Genomic DNA, 7,850 nt, shown 5'->3' with positions numbered 1-7,850 from the left:
TATACACTCAGTTTTATCATAATTTCTGTGAAGTGATGAGGATTATAATTCATGTTGCTGTTTTCAGTTCTTATAAATTACCCATTTAAGTTAATCAACTAATTTGACTCGTTTCATTCATTTACATGTCCCACTGGATGAACCACAAAAACAAGTAATCAAATAATTCATATACCTAGCATGACAAATATTACATTGAACAGATGGGGATGAGTATGAAAAATAGTGAAAAATACCTCATTTAAATAAGATGATGCACTAATTTTAAAATTCTATTTTGTTGCATTTCGTCTCACTATGGCAGACCAATCCATTGACTGATAACAAGCTTTGATTTTGGGATTTGCTGTATAATTTGCAAAGAACCCGAGAATCACAGATTTGTTTCAGTTTAACAATCAAATGAATGAGAATTGTGACATTTTTGTGGTAAAAGATTCAGTGCGAGAATCAAATGAATGAGAATCTTGAAACTCGCTCACAGGTGATCATTCAGTTTCCTACAGCAGAGAATCAGCGAGCAGCGTCTGCCGGGTGCAGTCAGTGCACCATGAAAGGTCTACACTGTACTCCATAGGAACAAATTTAAAGTGAGTGACAAATAATTGTTACAAATGACATTCTGTTTAGTGTGAGTTTAATTTAATGTGTTGAATGTACTAAGGGATGTGAACGAATAACTTAAATATAATGTTTATATACTCTGTTTTAAATAATTCTACAAATGAATGATAAAACATGAGACCATTTTAATGTAATCTTACTCAGTATCTCCATGTTGTCACTGTATTGTACTTGTATGATGCCTGACAGTTTCATCTATGTGCACATTTGTTTTCACTGGTAATTTTCAGTTAGAACTAAGAATCGCATGTGAACGAGAATCATGAGAGTTGTGAGTCTGACTTATCTTAAAGGATTTCTTCGCATCTCATGGATTGGATTTCCTCTGTATAACTGAAACCTTGTTGTCTCCCGGTGAGTCCAGCGCCTTCTCTGAATTGTTGCCGTGTGGCTGCTCGTATTTTAATTCCCCGCGGCTCTCAGGTCGTGGTGGAGGTTTAGCGACTGTCTTCAAATCCAATTTCGATTGTAAACAGCGGTTTCTAGCTGTTTCTTTCTCCCGCTTTGAACTGAGTCTTTTTGAGTTGGGTCGTTCTCCTGTGCTGCTTTGCGTGGTGGTTTATCGTCCACCAAAGTATAATAAGGATTTCGTAAGTGACTTTTCTGACTTCTTGGCAGAATTTATGCCAAAATATGACCAAGTTGTAATTGTTGGGGATTTTAATTTTCATGTCTGTTGTACTGAGAAGCCTTTGATGAAGGACTTTTTAGATTTAATGGGTTCTTTTAGTCTAATTCAGTCTGTAACTGGTCCCACTCAGGAATGTGGGCATACGCTGGATCTTGCCTTTTCTCGCGGTGTATCTGTTCTTAATCTGGAAATTGGTGATGCGGTATTTTCAGACCATATGCCCGTTTTATTTGATTTTGTTCCTCTCTGTCAATTTACTAAACCGTATGCACCTGTTCGGCACTGCCATGCTCTTAAATCTTCCACTGCTGCTCAGTTTTCTGCTGTTTTTAATTATGAAGTGTCCTCACAGCCCTCGGTGTCTTCCAATATTGAGGAGATAACACTTCAATTTAATTCTACTTGCCAAACTGCTCTGGACTCTGTGGCACCATTAAAAAGCAGGCAACTAAAGCCCTGCTCCGAGCATTGGTTAAATGCTAATACCCGTGCATATAGACGGGAGTGCAGGAGAGCAGAGCGGAGGTGGAAAAAGGACAGGTTGCAGGTTTCTTTTGAAATATTGAGAGAAAGTTGGTTGTGTTATCAGAAAGTTTTGAAAGCTGCAAGATCAAAATTTTTTTCTGAAGTTATTGGCTCCAACTCTCACAACCCCCGTGTACTTTTTAACACATTGAGTTCTGTACTTAATGTTCATGAACCTGTCTGTCTGGAAGCCTCTAGGGAAATTTACAACAAATTTCTTTACTTTTTTTTGGAGAAGGTTGTAAGCACTAGGGCCCTCATTTCACCACCTTCTCATGATCCATCCATTTTAATACCCTGTTTGGCTGTGTTTGAGCTTGTCACTCTCCCCTTTTTAAAGCAGTTGGATTCCAGTATGAAGCCGTCTGGCTCCCCCCTTGATGTTGTCCCTCCTCGACGTCTTAAGGAGGTCTCTTCTACCTTGGGTCCTTCTATTCTTACAATTATTAATAGTAATTTAACCTCTAGTGTGGTGCCTAAAAATATTAAACATGCTGTTGTGTAACCACTGCTGAAAAAAACGGGCCTGGACCACTCTGTTATGTCTAACCGATTTTCAAACTACCTTTTTTGTCCAAACTCTCAGAAGAAGTCATCTATACCCAACTGAAGTCCTTTCTGGACGAACATGCAATTCTGGAAGTGTTCCAGTCTGGGTTTAAAACTCACCACAGCACTGAGTCCTCTCTGTTTTGAATGATATTTTTTTAACAGTGGACTCTGGTGACTGTGTACTACTTATGCTTTTGGATTTAACAGCAGCCTTTGACACGATAGACCATGAGATCTTCATCTCCAGGCTGGAGCAGTGGGTGGGCATCACAGGTTCAGCTCTCCAATGGTTTAGGTCCTATCTCTCAGATAGACGTTTTTGTGTCAGTATTGATGATTTTACTTCCACCTCTGTTGCCCTTCCCGGAGGGTACCACAGGGCTCCATCCTGGGACCTCTTCTGTTCTCCTTATACCTTCTGCCACTTGACGCTATATTTCCTTTCATCTTTATGCAGATGATTGTCAGGTTTATTTCCCTCTGAAGCACCAAGGTCCATGTTCTGTCCAGCCCCTGCTTGACTGCCTTATTGACATAAGGAGTTGGGTGGAATTAAATTTTCTAAATTTTATTTTTTAACAAAACAGAAGTCATGCTATTTAGACCCAATAGCACCAGTGGGACCCCCTGCATCGACCTTTCCACTGTGGCTCAATTTGAGAAAACCACAATCACAAATTTAGGTGTGAAAATGGATCCAACTTTAAAACTTGATAGCCATGTGAACGCAGTGGTAAAATCTCACTTTTTCCAGTTGAGGCGGCTGTCAAAAATCAAACCTGTCTTGTGTAAGCGCAATCTTGAAACAGTGATACCTGCTTTTATAACATCTCGTCTAGATTACTGCAATGCGCTTCTGTTTGGAATTAGCCAGGCCTCCATTGCTCGCCTACAGCTGGTACAAAACACTGCTGCTCGATTTTTAACTGGCACAAGAAAGCATGAGCATGTTACCCCGATTTTGGCTTCTCTTCATTGGCTTCCAATTCATTTTCGAATCCATTTTAAGATCCTTGTATTTGGTTTTAAATCCTTTAATGGTTGTGCCCCACTTTATTTGTCAGAGCTGCTGCACCCTTATGTACTGTCTCGCTCTCTCAGGTCAGCAGACCAGATGCTTTGACGTGTTCCCAAGACACGATGCAAACTCCGAGGTGATCGAGGTTTTTCAGTTCCAGCCCTAAAACTCTGGAACGATTTGCCGTTGCATGTTAGGCCGGCTCCTTCGCTAGCTGTCTTTAAATTCTATTTAAAAACACATTTTTACTCTCTGGCTTTTAACCCAGTATGAGATGTTGGCTCTCTGTATACTTTTTATTAAGAATCTCCTCAGTTCTTATGTGTTTATGTGTTTCTGTTTCATTTACCCTTTGGTTTTGTGTGTCTGATATGCTGGGTTTTTATTGTGCAGCACTTTGGTCAGCCTTGATGTTGTTTTTAAAGTGCTTTATCCATCCATCCATCCATCCATCCTCTTCCGCTTATCCGAGGTCGGGTCGCGGGGATAGGTAAGCAGCCCAGACTTCCCTCTCCCCGGCCACTTCTTCCAGCTCTTCCAAGGAGAATCCCAAGGCGTTCCCAGGCCAGCCGGGAGACATAGTCCCTCCCAGTGTCCTGGGTCTTCCCCGGGCCTCCTCCCCGTTGGACGTGCCTGAACACCTCACCAGGGAGGCGTCCAGGAGGCATCCTGATCAGATGCCCGAGCCACCTCATCTGACTCCTCTTGATGCGGAGGAGCAGTGGCTCTACTCTGAGCCCCTCCCGGATGACTGAGATTCTCACCCTATCTTTAAGGGAAAGCCCAGACACCCTGCAGAGGAAACTCATTTCAGCCGCTTGTATTCGATCTCGCTCTTTCGTCACTACCCACAGCTCATGACCATAGGTGAGGGCAGGACCGTAGATCGACTGGTAAATTGAGAGCTTTGCCTTACGGCTCCTTTTTCACCACGACAGACCGATGCAGAGCCCACATCACTGCGGATGCCGCACCGATCCGCCTGTCGATCTCACAGTCCATTCTTCCCTCACTCGTGAACAAGACCCCGAGATACTTGAACTCCTCCACTTGGGGCAGGATCTTGCCCCCAACCCTGAGAGGGCACTCCACCCTTTTCCGCTGAGGACCATGTCTCGGATTTGGAGGTGCTGATTCTCATCCCAGCCGCTTCACACTCAGCTGCTAACCGATCCAGAGAGAGCTGAAGATCACGGCCTGATGAAGCAAACAGGACAACATCATCTGCAAAAGCAGTGACCCAATCCTGAGTCCACCAAACCGACCCCTTCAACACCCTGGCTGCGCCTAGAAATTCTGTCCATAAAAGTTATGAACAGAATCGGTGACAAAGGGCAGCCCTGGCGGAGTCCAACTCTCACTGGAAACGGGCTCGACTTACTGCCGCAATGCGGACCAAGCTCTGACACCGTTGTACAGAGACCTAACAGCTCTTATCAGGGGTCCGTACCCCATACTCCCGAGCACCCCACAGGATTCCCGAGGGACACGGTCGAATGCCTTTCCAAGTCCACAAAACACATGTAGACCGGTCGGGCAAACTCCCATGCACCCTCCAGGACTCTGCTAAGGGTGAAGAGCTGGTCCACTGTTCCGACCAGGACTAAAACCACACTGTTCCTCCTGAATCCGAGGTTCACTATCCACGGACCCTCCTCTCCAGAACCCCAATAGACTTTTCCAGGGAGGCTGAGGAGTGTGATCCCTCTATAGTTGGAACACACCCTCCGTCCCCTTTTAAAGAGGGGACCACCACCCCGTCTGCCAATCCAGAGGCACTGTCCCCGATGTCCATGCATGTTGCAGAGACGTGTCAAACAAGACAGTCCTACAACATCCAGAGCCTTAAGGAACTCCGGGTATCTCATCCACCCCCGGGCCCTGCCACCAAGGAGTTTTTGACCACCTCGGTGACTTCAGTCCCAGAGATGGGAGAGCCGACCTCTGAGTCCCCAGGCTCTGCTTCCTCATTGGAAGGCATGTTGGTGGGATTGAGGAGGTCTTAGAAGTACCCCCCACTGACCCACAACACCCCAAGTCGAGGTCAGCAGCGCACCATCCCCTCCATATACGGTGTTGACACTGCACTGCTTCCCCCCTAAGACGCCGGACGGTGGACCAGAATCTCCTCGGCCGTCCAAAGTCGTTCTCCATGGCCTCCAAACTCCTCCCATGCCCGAAGTTTTGCCTCAGCAACAACGAAGCCGTTCCGCTTGGCCTGCCGGTACCTATCAGCTGCCTCCAGAGACCCACAGGACAAAAAGTCCTATAGGACTCCTTCTTCAGCTTGACGGCATCCTCACCGCCGTGTCCACCAACGGGTTCGGGATTGCCGCCGACAGGCACCACCACCTTGCGGCCACAGCTCCGTCAGCCGCCTCAACAATAGAGGCACGGAACATGGCCCATTCGACTCAATGTCCCCACCTCCCTCGGGACGTGGTTGAAGTTCTGCCGAGGTGGGAGTTGAAGCTACTTCTGACAGGGGACTCTGCCAGCGTTCCCAGCAGACCCTCACAACACGCTTGGGCCTACCAGGTCTGACCGCATCTTCCCCACCATCGGAGCCAACTCACCACCAGGTGGTGATCAGTTGACAGCTCCGCCCCTCTTCACCTGAGTGTCTAAGACATATGGCCGCAAGTCCGACGACACAACCACAAACCCGACCTGAGGCCTAGGGTGTCCTGGTGCCAAGTGCACATATGAACACCCTTATGCTTGAACATGGTGTTCGTTATGGACAATCCGTGATGAGCACAGAAGTCCAATAACAAAACACCCCGGGTTCAGATCGGGGCCATTCCTCCCAATCACGCCCTTCCAGGTCTCACTGTCATTGCCCACGGAGCATTGAAGTCTCCCAGCAAAACGAGGGAATCCCCAGAAGGTATGCCCTCTAGCAACCCTCCAGAGACTCCAAAAGGGTGGATACTCCAAACTGCTGTTCGCGCATACGCACAAACAACAGTCAGGACCCTTACCCCCACCCGAAAGTGGAGGTAGGCCACCGTCTCGTCCACCAGGGTAAACCCCAACGCACAGGCTCCAAGTTGGGGGGCAATAAGTATGCCCACACCTGCTCGGCGCCTCTCACCGGGGGCAACTCCAGAGTGGTAGAGAGTCCAGCCCCTCTCAAGGAGATTGGTTCCAGAGTCCAAGCTGTGCGCCGAGGTGAGCCCGACTATATCTAGCCGGAACCTCTCACCTCAGCACTAGCTCAGGCTCCTTCCCTTCAGAGAGGTGACATTCCACGTCCCAAGAGCCAGTTTCTGTAGCCAGGATCAGACCGCCAAGGTCCCGCCCGCCACCACCCAACTCACACTGCACCCAACCTCCTTGGCCCCTCCCATAGGTGGTGAGCCCATGGGAAGGAGGACCCACGCTACCTCTTCGGGCTGTGCCTGGCCGAGCCCCATGGGTGCAGGCCCGGCCACCAGGCGCCGCCATCGAGCCCCACCTCCAGGCCTGGCTCCAGAGGGGGCCCGTGACCCGGCCCGGCAAGGGAAAACGCCGTCCACAGTTTTTATTCTTCATTGGAGGTTTGTTGAACCGCTCTTTGTCTCATCCCTCACCTAGGACCAGTTTGCCTTGGGTGGCCCCACCAGGCATAAAGCCCGACAACATAGCTCCTAGGAGCATTGGGACACGCAAACCCCTCCACCACGATAAGGTGACGGTTCAAGGAGGGGTAAAGTGCTTTATAAATAGATAAATTAATTAATTAATAAATACATAATTAAATAAATAAATACTGACTCAAGTATGGAGACAGCATTTTGAAAAAGATGAAGCAGCAAATGAGAAGCAGTCAAAACACGCTTGGAGATCAAAACTGAAAATCAACTCAACACAAAAACAAAACTCAGAAATTGGAGTGAAATAACATTACAACAAAGTCATGAGCCTGAAAGTACAAAAAAACAAAACAAAATAAAAAAAGGGAAAATAACTGTAAACTCAGATGAAAACATGGCTGCCAACGCTGACCCCATTGCATTAATGATGTCACATGTCACAACCACTGTGGCCACGTCCATGGCAAACAGCAGTCACATCTTGGCAATTGAATTTGTGGAATCACAGAGCACAATATAAAGTTAAAATGATACCAGAAATGGTGCAAAATATTTTTGCAAAAGTGAAATAACCTTTTTGTACAAAAATAATAAAGATATTTGGAATCTTCACAGCCAAAACTACTTTTCACTACATTGGAGAAATTTGGGTTAGGCCCGAACATTTGTCCATGGATCAAACTACTGTATACCAGTACAGAAGCTTCAGTTTGTATTAACAACATTAATTCAGATTACTTTAAAATAGAACAAGGTACCAGACAAGGATGCCCCTTGTCACCACTACTTTTTGCAATTGCCATTGAACCACTTGCAATTCACTGTCGAAATGCTGATCAGATAAAGGGGATTATCAGAGAAGGACTGGAACAGAAAGTTTCACTCTATGCAGATGATATGGTACTGAAGATATCAGATCCAG

This window comes from Polypterus senegalus, chromosome 1 (genome assembly GCF_016835505.1).
Source record: "Polypterus senegalus isolate Bchr_013 chromosome 1, ASM1683550v1, whole genome shotgun sequence".
Classification (NCBI taxonomy): Eukaryota; Metazoa; Chordata; class Cladistia; order Polypteriformes; family Polypteridae; genus Polypterus; species Polypterus senegalus.
The sequence above is the reverse complement of the archived record's forward strand: the minus strand, read 5'-3'. Positions refer to the sequence as shown.